The sequence below is a fragment of the Halyomorpha halys genome, unplaced genomic scaffold, assembly GCF_000696795.3.
Source record: "Halyomorpha halys isolate HHAL.00 unplaced genomic scaffold, Hhal_1.1 Scaffold1180.1, whole genome shotgun sequence".
Taxonomy (NCBI): Eukaryota; Metazoa; Arthropoda; class Insecta; order Hemiptera; family Pentatomidae; genus Halyomorpha; species Halyomorpha halys.
Genome location: NW_027107150.1, coordinates 272,307 through 283,479, shown reverse-complemented (window position 1 = coordinate 283,479; position 11,173 = coordinate 272,307). Strand labels below are relative to the sequence as shown.

At 29.4% G+C, this 11,173-nt stretch overlaps 1 protein-coding gene across 1 annotated transcript in view; it reads right to left on the bottom strand.

Moving 5' to 3' along the window:
- Positions 1–11,173, bottom strand: part of LOC106688698 (neurexin 1) — a gene marked incomplete at its 3' end in the record, with an annotated part of 225,056 nt that overhangs the window by 119,757 nt on the left and 94,126 nt on the right. The gene's annotated exons all lie outside the window — the stretch shown is intronic.

Genomic DNA, 11,173 nt, shown 5'->3' with positions numbered 1-11,173 from the left:
TATTCATTTTTACTCAAGGTTCAAATAATAATTTTTAAATAGATTTTCATTATTTTATTATTTTTCCATTGTATTTTCAAATCTATAGAAGTAACTTTAAGACAGAGGAAGACTCCAAAACGTTGGTGTAATGTAAATATTTAAAAAAAAAAAATAAAAATTTTGAAAAGGAGGAAGAAAAAGAAAACTAAAATTATTTATAGAATCTAAATTGAATCTTTCCGGGTTAGAAGATTGAAGTATAAACTAGATATATACATCGTTTTTCCTTATCGTTTTCGTATAATATGAGGTACTACATGGAGAGTATAACAGGAAAATTTACATTCTACACTTCAGTAATTTTATTTTATAAATATCTCGATTTTGCTGAGAAAAGTGACAGGTAAACATTAAATGTTTGTATCTTAAGAAACACGAATAAATCATTTTGTTATTTTTTAAGCTTTAATAAACCTTTAAGTTAGCTCACTCATGAGTTGCGCCCAAAGGATGCGTAGCGTGCTCGATCGAAGCTTAAAGAATCAGTGACATATGAAACTTTATTACACGATTGTGATTTGGGTACAAATCTTTGTCTAAAATGTCAATGATTTTAACGACATCTACTTTTCATGAACTAACAGTAGGTGTTCGCAAATTTGAATAATTCATTGCATACAAGCCTAACGTGGTATCTCGACCTTCAAATACGACCTCAGTTGAGACAGATACGATCTGTTCTGTTTGGCCAGGTAATGTAAGATTGGGATAGGAGCTGGTATAGCCAACGCTATCGCTGTAACAAGTTTACCTAGGAGTCCCCGGTTGGTATTACCCCCTCAGATCGACCTATTGTACTCCACTGTCTTTTGTCCTCCACAAAAGGTATATTGTGTACATTTGTAACCATGGTCAGTATATTAACTGTCCTTTTGTTTGATAATTCCCGAGACCGTATAAATTCTTTTAAAAATTATGCTCTGTCTAATATGTTATCCTTTATCTGTGGACGGAAACATATTGTGGTTGGTTTCATAAATTCTCAAATATTATATACATATATATTTTCTCTTAATGGAAACCTCATAAAGATATAGTTTATTTCTTTTATACATGTTCCATGCCATGAGGCATACTACATATATTATATGTTTACGGTACAAAATATTTTAGTATATATAATTTGTTACATTGTTTATAACATTTAAAAAAAAAGGAAAACAAAACACATAACTAATTAATATTAAAAAATAAGAAAGAAAAAAATAAAGATAAAAAGACATATACCAAACACAAACAAGAGGTTTTAGGTTACCCTTCTCTAATTATTCAGCTGGTCATAGTCAATTTGTTTTATGAATTTTAGCCTGTCTCAAATTTAGTAAAAAGTATGTGTTCTGGTTCAGGGAAATTTCCTTGTTTCAGTATTACATCTTGTATTACCTGAACACTTTGTCGGTCATATAGTTTACATTCATAAGTATATGTTTGAATTGTGCACTTGTCCATCTTCCTCACACTTGTCAATCGTCATAATATTAAATCGTTTCAACTAATATTTTTTCTTACCGTGTTCTGTAAGGAATTGTGTTAATGTGTATTCTGTGCTGTGAATGTGTATTTGTGAAGGCTAGCCATATATATATATTTACACCCTAAAATAACTATAATCGGCAAATGAACTGCAAGACAGATAAATTCCTATAAAGGAATGGCATGAAACAGCACCCAGTGGACCATCCTCATAACATTCAATTATACAATTTTATCAAACTAGGAGCTCCTTCATCCAACTCCTCGTCAGGGATGTCATTTGTCTCCATCTGACGTACAAATTTATGGAAATGTCCATGTAATGTGTCATGAAGGATTACTTCATGTATCTTCATAATTATATGATCTGCTAGATTAGGGTTTGGACGGGATTGACTGGAAGGATTGACTTTCTTTTTATGAGGTCACAAAATACCACAAAAATTTACGAAGACATTACAATGTCAGTTCCACAATTTCAATTTAATGAAACATGTTCTACAATATATTAAGGATATAAAAGATGTATTGAATATTACTGTGAACTTGATTAGTAACTATTAATTGCTAAGAATATTAATTCTTTAATCACATTTGTTTTAAATAACTCTTTTTTTTCTTCTCACTTTTTCTATATTACAGATTCCTGCGATATTATGTATATATATTTAAATACTGGTTTTTCTGGAATTGATGTACTCCATTTCGATTTAAATTGTCAAATATTCGTAAGGAGTAAGAAATACACAGAAACAGTGAATTGAGCTGTTGAATTTATTAGCGATTGAAGCCGGGTTCTGAAACCTGTCCACGGCCGTCGAGCAATTGTAATCAACATTCGAATGCAGATTTCAACTCGATACGTGGTCAAATTTCAATTTAAATTCTAATGACTATCGATTATTTAGTTGTTTTCAGTATGATCGGAGACAGACGTCAGTCTGGTTATTTTAGTACGGCTGTCGATTGGCCTTTGTGAAATAATGATGACCTGGACAGATTTTTGATAAGCAAGATTTTTCTTAAATGGAGGAAAACCAAAAAAAAAAAAAGAAAAGAAAAAAGTATAATTGAATTATATATAAATTGTTTTATTTTAAATATACTGAATTCTGTTTATTTTTTGAGTTCCTTATTTCTTTAAACGCTCAGAAACTTTACAGAAATATATAATTTTAAAAATAAAGCAGTTTTTATCATGGATTCATATAAATATATTTAAGCCTTTCATACAAACATTCAATATGTGATGGCATTATAATTCTTTTTAGTTTAATTAAGCATCTGATTTAAAATTCTTTGAATATTTTCATTTAATTGAAGCTTTCTTCAATTTATTTAAAATCTAATTAATTTTTTTTTTCAAAAATGTATATTTTGAATTAACAGCTATTTTAATATTAAATCAAATATATTAAACCAACTAGCAATTATATGTATACATACATACACAAACAATTAACAATTCATTGTACTTGAGCAATATTATTGAGTTCTCAATGGCTTTAAGTATTTCACCTCTGTAAGCTTTAGCAATTCTCATATTGGACTTCTGTATATTTTATGAGAGTATTTATTAATTTTTTTTTAAATTTTATTTTATACCAGATCGGCCAGATATGGGCCTTACATGGTTGATATAGCCGTTATAACTAAAACATTAGTTCTAAATAAGATTCACAATATCAGATTTAAGTCTATAAATAAAAATACCAAACAAAAAACAGGAATAAATAATTACATCTTATTATTTTCTATAAACCTACAGGAATAAATTCTGTCAATATATTTGCAGTATTTGTCCTATATTCAAAATGCAAGAGCGTTTTATGTATATAATTCATATTGACTGATAAAGTTGATTCTTGAGATTTAGTGACCTTTATAAAATATTTTATGATATTACTCTTAAAGTTAAACTCTCCTTGAGATTTTAACCATTTCTAAATGTCAGAACGTGAAAAACCTCAAAAAGTGTATTTCCTCCCTGAAAGGAAATGGAGATGCCCTCCAGGAAATAGTTTTTCTTGTAGTTTGTCGCTGAAACGGTTAAAGCTCTTATAAGTTGTCAACCCGATCCAGACGACATGCTATGGCTTCTGATAATTTTCTGGATTTAAACACGAACTATATTTCTCTACTTTTAGCTATTTGTCGAAGCTCTTTGCTGCATGCAACCTTCCTAAGCTCACGGTTTCCTAGTTGTAAAATTCTAGTTAGACATTTTTCTTTAATATTCGTATTTGAGGAATACAAAAGACATTTAGCAGCAAACAAAGCATAAAATATATTATGTCAAATTGAGGCTAGAAAAGTCTGAAATCACATTTTATTAATGCCCTTATCAAATATTATTTTGATAAAAATACAAATTATTACAATGATATTTCACCCTTACAGCAGCAGAAACTCTTACGCATGTGTATATGTGCTTCGTACTTGTCTAACATTAATGGATCAAATTAAAATTAAATTTTTGGTATTACAAATGATTTTAAATCTTTAGGAAATTTTGTTGTAAAGCTTTTCTATCATTGTTCCGAAAATTAAAATTTGAATATATATTGATCTGTTCTCCCAATTTTCTTTTTTTATTAACCCAAAAATTGAGTTTAGTAATTGTAAAACAAGAGATTCTTTGTGATAATTTTTGCCATCAACACTTAAATCTGTGAGTAAATTTGTGCCTTTGATAATAACAAAAAATAAGACCAGCGTGTGTAGTTTCATGTGTCGTATCGATTTAAGTTGTTGTTCATTTAATAGTTAAATGTAATCATAAAAAACCCATTTGAGCTTAATATTTAGGTAAGTACGTTTGAGACATAACTAATACGAAAAAAAGTTGTTTTCTTCCAAAAAATTATTCATCGTGGTTACTGTTTCATTATATAGTACAAATTATTATCATTAAATTTGAATAAAACACAATTTTTGATACTTATACAATGTCGAATTATTTCTCAGTTTATTTTGTTGTTTTTTACTTTTTTTTTTGTAATTGACTAGTCATACTTATTTATTCAATTACTATCTTCAACAAGTATTTAATTCAAGTAAAATATGCTAGACGTACAAGCTTTTCGAATTAAATACTTTTTTTCCATTTCCAGCAAATCTTAGTCCGGAAAAGATATTTCTTTTTTTTTGGTAAAACTTTTATATATTATGAATTTATACCTGTTTGTTTAATTATTTATCTGAAGAACGCTTGAGGTACTTCTGCCCATTATTAAGTTCTAAACTAAAAATATTTAAAAGTTAGTTTACACAATTAACTTTAACTATAGTTTTACAATTAATTTAGATATATAGATTGATATAAGGAAAAAAAGTACTATTTTATAGGTAATTTATAAAGATAATAAATAACATTAAAATGTTTATAATAATTTGAAATAAAAATAGATTAAACAAATATCCTTATTTTAAGGATTTAAAAGTTTAAGTTTAAGTAAGAAACAGGACTTATATTTAGTTTTGAATATATAAAAAAAATGTTTTCAATCAAGATGACTTATGTCGACAAATTAATAGTAAGTTAAGCAAATAATAATTATATGAGAATTTAGCTCAATCCCAAAACATTTTAGATTTGTAAATAATTATAAATTAGTAAAATAGATGCATGTATAGTTAAATATTAAATTATTTATATGTGAATGTGTAAACATGTTTTAATTGTAAAACTGTAGTAAATATTTTTATTTTAGAACTTGATGATGGGCAGAAGAGTCCGAAGTGTTGTTTGGATAAAATAATCAATAAAAAAGTAAAAAATATATATATTAATATCTGAAAAGAAAAAAAATATATAAAGTTTTAAATGTATGTAATTTTGTCATTTTAAATTTTAATTAAAATTATTATTTCAAGTTGATAATAATAATAACAATAATAGCAATGTAGGCCTAGAGAACCCTAAGATTCGATGTCTTACCACCAATTGATTGATCTTTGCGGAGTTGATGGGAACTCCAGCAATCTTGACAGTATGAAACTCCTCCCTGGCAGAATTAGATACTAAGATCTGTCAAGTTCTCATCGAGTCTACTACCGAGCGGGGTATCCCAATTTGATCATAATTGATGAGGACCAAAGTGTACTTGCTTACTGCGGTAGTGAGTTTACGAGTTCTCTCTCCTACTCCCAAGTTAACGTGATGAATACCGTTTGGTTTAGCCTTTCCTAATCTCATTAATAATTATACATTTAAAGTTTACTGACGGCTGGCCATATATACACCGACAAAGACAAACCATATACGGATCTTATTATTATATTTAAATAAATAATTCAATTTTTATCCATTTTTGCCTCAATACATTTTATTTTTCTTATAAGTCATATGTTTCGGCCAATCCGGCCATCCTCAGGACCATCTACTACAAAACAGCTTTTATTACATGTATGATCTTAACAATTCAAATTACTTAACATTATTATTTATAATTTATCTTACCTTAATACAATTTTGGAACTAAAAATATTTAAACACTCAACTTCATGCAGGCTATTCTGCCCAGGTCACAACAATTTCTATGAAACATTAAAACATTAGGTAAACATATCTTTTTTTTAAAATAAGTATATCCTACATTATGTCTAATTACCTAATTAGTCAACTTTTATTTTGAAACCAAAATTAAAATTCATTTATCACAGTCACTTGTTAAAACTTTAACACAAACCTTGCTTATAACCTTCCTCCACTCAGTTCAAGCATTAAAAATATTTATTATAACAATATTTTTGTTAATTTTTCTCTTTATTTCATTAGTAAAAATCCCATCAAGGCTAATTATAACTATCCACATTTAATTTATCCTATATTTTTCATAAATTAATTTTACTTAATAACTCTGCATAGTGTTGGTTCAAATTTCTTGTATCTGTTTTGAAATTTACAATATAATTAATATTTTCAGATATGTAAATGGATTCAAGTATTTTCCTTTGGAACATATTATTTTCTTTATCTAAATCATTTTAAAAATCAAAAAAGTCCTGGTTTTTGGTTACTTGTTGTTCTAGTGGCGTTTTATTTGGATCCTTTTCCTTGTTTTTCAAATCATTATTTTATTGATAAATTCTGTCACCCAATAATTGCTTTGTTTCACCTATATATATAGCTGGACAGTTTAGACAGGGAATTTTATATATTAATCCCGATTGATTCTTATAATTACTATGTGACTGTATGCTTAATAATAAGATACTAATATTGATAATATAATAATACAACTACTCTATCAAAGAGTAACTTAGCTCCACAGTTTCACCCACGGTGCGTTTGAATAATACGTTATTTCATGACCGAATGACCAAACGCGTATGAGTAACTAAATATCATCCTGAATTCAGGTAGAAAAAAAGTCTTCAGTTTGATGGCTGGTTTATCACAGAGGAAAAAAATCATCCTAAATTAGAGGATATTACCAAGATGTTTCGAATACGATGATTAAAATACGATTCGACATAGAGTTTAAGAATTGTTTTTAAAAATGAATTTATTGAAATCTACAACCGTATTAAAGTATATAAATAAATAAATAATAAAGGCTTAACGAACCCGAAGGTTCGATTCCGATACCACCAAACGCTCTCTGCATACATCCGTCCAGGGATACCCCTCCAAACCCAATTCGACTAGATCTGTTTTAACACAATCCTCCCACCTACGTTTCGTCTAACCCTCAGACGTTTACCCGTTGATCCGCTCCTTACTAAGCGCTACAACCTTACATGCCCATCTTATACGCCGTAATGCTATAACTTTAATTATATTTACCGGGTGTAGGTCCCTTAATTCAGTGTTGTGTAATCTTCTAAATTCTCCCGTTAATTCATCCTTTTTCGGTCCGAATATTTTGCGTAATACTTTATTTTCTAAAACCCTAAGACGCTGTTCATCCCTTAGACGTATGATTGACGCTGTTCATCCCTTGTGACGTAGGATTGAACGCCCTACTCACATATTTTTTCACAAAACAGTCATGGATTAAAATATATACAAGGAATAAATTTTATGTTAGTTATACAATGGCTTAATACGGACATTTGGAGAATTTATCCGTTGATTTAACTCCATTAAAATTTCTAAAGGAAAAGATCTCGAGGCCAGCCCATTTTCAGACGCCTAGGAAGATTATCAGGTAATGAAGCAGAGGCGAGATTAGAAACTAGTGGTTTTGGGTGGTCGGGGAGTTTATCATGGAAAGATTGGGATCTGGTTCTGGTTAAATCGGCAAGGAGGTAATAATCGAAATTGACGAGTAATTTCCTGTCTTTTCAGTGTTGTATGAGGATTCCAGGTTAGCCGATTGTCGAGATAATAAATTCTTAGAAAACAAGTATCCTTACATATTGAGGTTCAGATTAGAAACTATTGAAGGCGCAAAAAGTTCGTAAGCTAATCTGGCTTAATAAACATCGTATACCTACTCATAACTAATTAATTACTTCATTTTAATCCAATGAAAAAAGTATACGTATGTACACTGTATAATATATTTTATTTAATTCAATTAATTGAGTAGTTCAAAATTATAAATGGTCACATCTTATAGTAAAGTTCAAACATACAACAGGAGTGCCCCACCTACTTCAATGAACATTTTTGTGCGGTCTCGACATTGTTTTAAAGATTAAATATTTATATACGAAATTGCCACTAAATTAATTGAAGGAGAAGTGAATGAAGGAGTCATGTTAAAAATAGTAAATTTTAAGCAAACAAGATTCCAATTTTTTTTTTTTCGGAGCTGTTGTTTTGAAGTGTACACAGCCTCTTCTACAACCAAATATCTCAGTTATTAATTAGATTTTGACATTAGAATACCTCACACTAGGTAGATAGGGACCTACACCCTTAATCCTAAAGATTCAAAATATATTACCTAGTCCCTTCATCCACTTACCCCTTCAATTATAATAAAATATTTATCAAAACAAAAAAGATGCTGCTTCTAAAACAGGACAAAAGGCAGAAAATATCCAAATGTGCTAGATGATGGAGTTCATTTGATGATAAGGTCCTCAGAATATACTTAAAAAGTGTATCGTTATGACGAAAGTCAGATCCTCTTATTGTTACAATCTATCTAGTAGATTGGTAGAGAGGTTTTATTCCATTTTTTTTATTATTATTATTAATATAGGTCACTGTGCTACTAATTCCAAGGACCCGGATTCGAATCCGGCTGTGACAGACAATTATTTGTTCTGTTACTTAAGCCGTGAGTCAACTCTGTGAGTTCGGGAGCCCTCCGGAGTCGACCCAGGCTCATGAAGTGCCTTTAGTTGGTTATTCTGACCAAACCACCTCCTTGGACAACCCTTGGTCTAGTAACAGAACATCCTTACAATGTCCTTCACCCCAGACCCATACCATAGGTTGCAATGGAACAGATTCAATTTAATAGGCGTATAAAAACAATTGGATATTTATTGAAACTATTTTATGCCCGAATGTAAATTACGTTATGCACAAATGATCCAATGCACAAATGCCAGTTAAAACAAATACATTTCAGCTTACAACCCATTTTATATTCATACATTTTATATTCGGAACGTTATCAGTTAAAATAACTTTGTTATTAATTTTAACTAACGAGTCATTGTAACAAATTTAGCGTTATTAGATAACCCTAACCCCTAGATGATTCTTGTTTTCTATCAGAATTATAAACTATCTTAACTTTTAAATTTGGAAACTGCACGCAGATTCCGACTACTACAGCACTTACTAGACAAACGGTCTAAACTTCCAACTCATTACAAAAGACTGATCTACATGACAATAATAAGGCCCATCTGGATATACGGAATTGAGCTTTTGGGCTCCACTAAACCTTCGAATTCCTCTCGTATCCAATCTTTACAATCCAAAATCCTTCGTAAAATCCTCAATGCTCCTTATTTTGTTACTAATAAAACCATCCATAAAGCCTAAATGTTCCTTATGTAACCGATCTAGCCCGAACCCGATATTATTCCTTCCATAATAAACTCCCTAACCACCCAAACCCACTCGTTTCTAACCTTGCTTCCTCTTCCATTCCTGGCAATCCTCCAAGGCGCCTGAAAAGAAGATGGCCTCGTGACCTTATGTTGTAAACTGTTTTAGAGTTCTACTACTGGGTAGTTTCTCTACATCCTGTATCATATCATATGTCTTTATGATCAAATATACTGGTTGTATTTTTTTAAACAGTTGTAAATATCAACAAATAAATAAAAAAAACTTTTAAATTTAGTCATTTTTAAAAAAAAATAAAATTGTATTTAGCAAACGGTAGGTATATGTTGAAATATCTTAAAGAGTTGCTTTGTTCCATTGATCTGCATTATTTATGTGATTATATCTTTTCTATTCCGATGATGCCTAAACAGGCGAACCAGTTAATAATTAATTGCTATTTTAGAGGCTTAAGGTTTTATAATTTTTCAGTAATATCCCAACAATTTTTTTTCTCTGTATTATTAATACTTAATTCATTCGTCCAATAAATCATTGAATCAGTCTCTTAAAGTGAGGATATTATAGTATTACATAATATCTTAACTTCGTCAGTTTAATGATATATTATTAAAATTATTGCTGTAACAAAAATGATGTGCTTAGTCGACAAGACATTATGAATAAGTGATGAGGTAATGCTCCTTGTCATTAAACTCTTCTTGACAAACAATTTAGCTCTGAAAGGCCTTCGATATTTCGTTAAAATTTGATGTAATCGTTCCAAGTAATCGAGTTATAAAATATTTCTTTCATTTAAACTTTGAGATGATGACATTACGTAATTATTTGATATCGCTTTTGTCTGTTTGAAAAAAATTATATTACATTAAATCTGATACTGAAAATCTCGAGTCATGTATTAAATGTATCTCGTTAAAGTAGTCGAACTAAAATCATTGTTCGAGTTTAATCATAATTTACTGAGATATATTAACATTTTTGCAGTTCACAATTAAAATGTGCAAACACTGTTTAAATAATCAGATAAAATACAACTAACATGAAGAATTTGGGAACTATCTGAAAATAATTATTATTGTTTAAAATAGGCTAATGATGTCGAATTCGGTTTGCGAAAGACGGCATAAAAATATAAGTTGAAGTATAAACATAAGAAAAATGTATTTACTCATAGTTTTCTTATTTGATATTTATCATATAATAAAATTTTACAACACTAAAAATGATAAGTTCATAACCAAGATAAATTCTGCTGCTTTTAAAGAAAAATTATGATACCACCAACATATCACCTCTCTGAGTTAAGACAAGACTGTGAGATAGCTTTCTTAAATCTCTCTCTAATTAAGCAGTGGCACAACAATATGAGCTATAGAGTTATGAATCAGAATGTAAGTTTTTGCTCTCTGATGTTGATCCTGTTCACCAGTTCATTCTCCCTTTTATTAGATATTTCCCGGCATCATAGCTTCTTTATAGACAAGAGATTATAATCTATACTTAAACGTCTTATGAAACTTATATCTTTTCGAATCTAAACTTAAATGTCTTATGAATCTATATCTTTTCTAATCTAAACTTTTTATTTATTTACTGATATTTCCAACTGTATAAAAAATACAACAAGTAAATTTGATCATAATGACATAATGATAATGATATGATACAGCA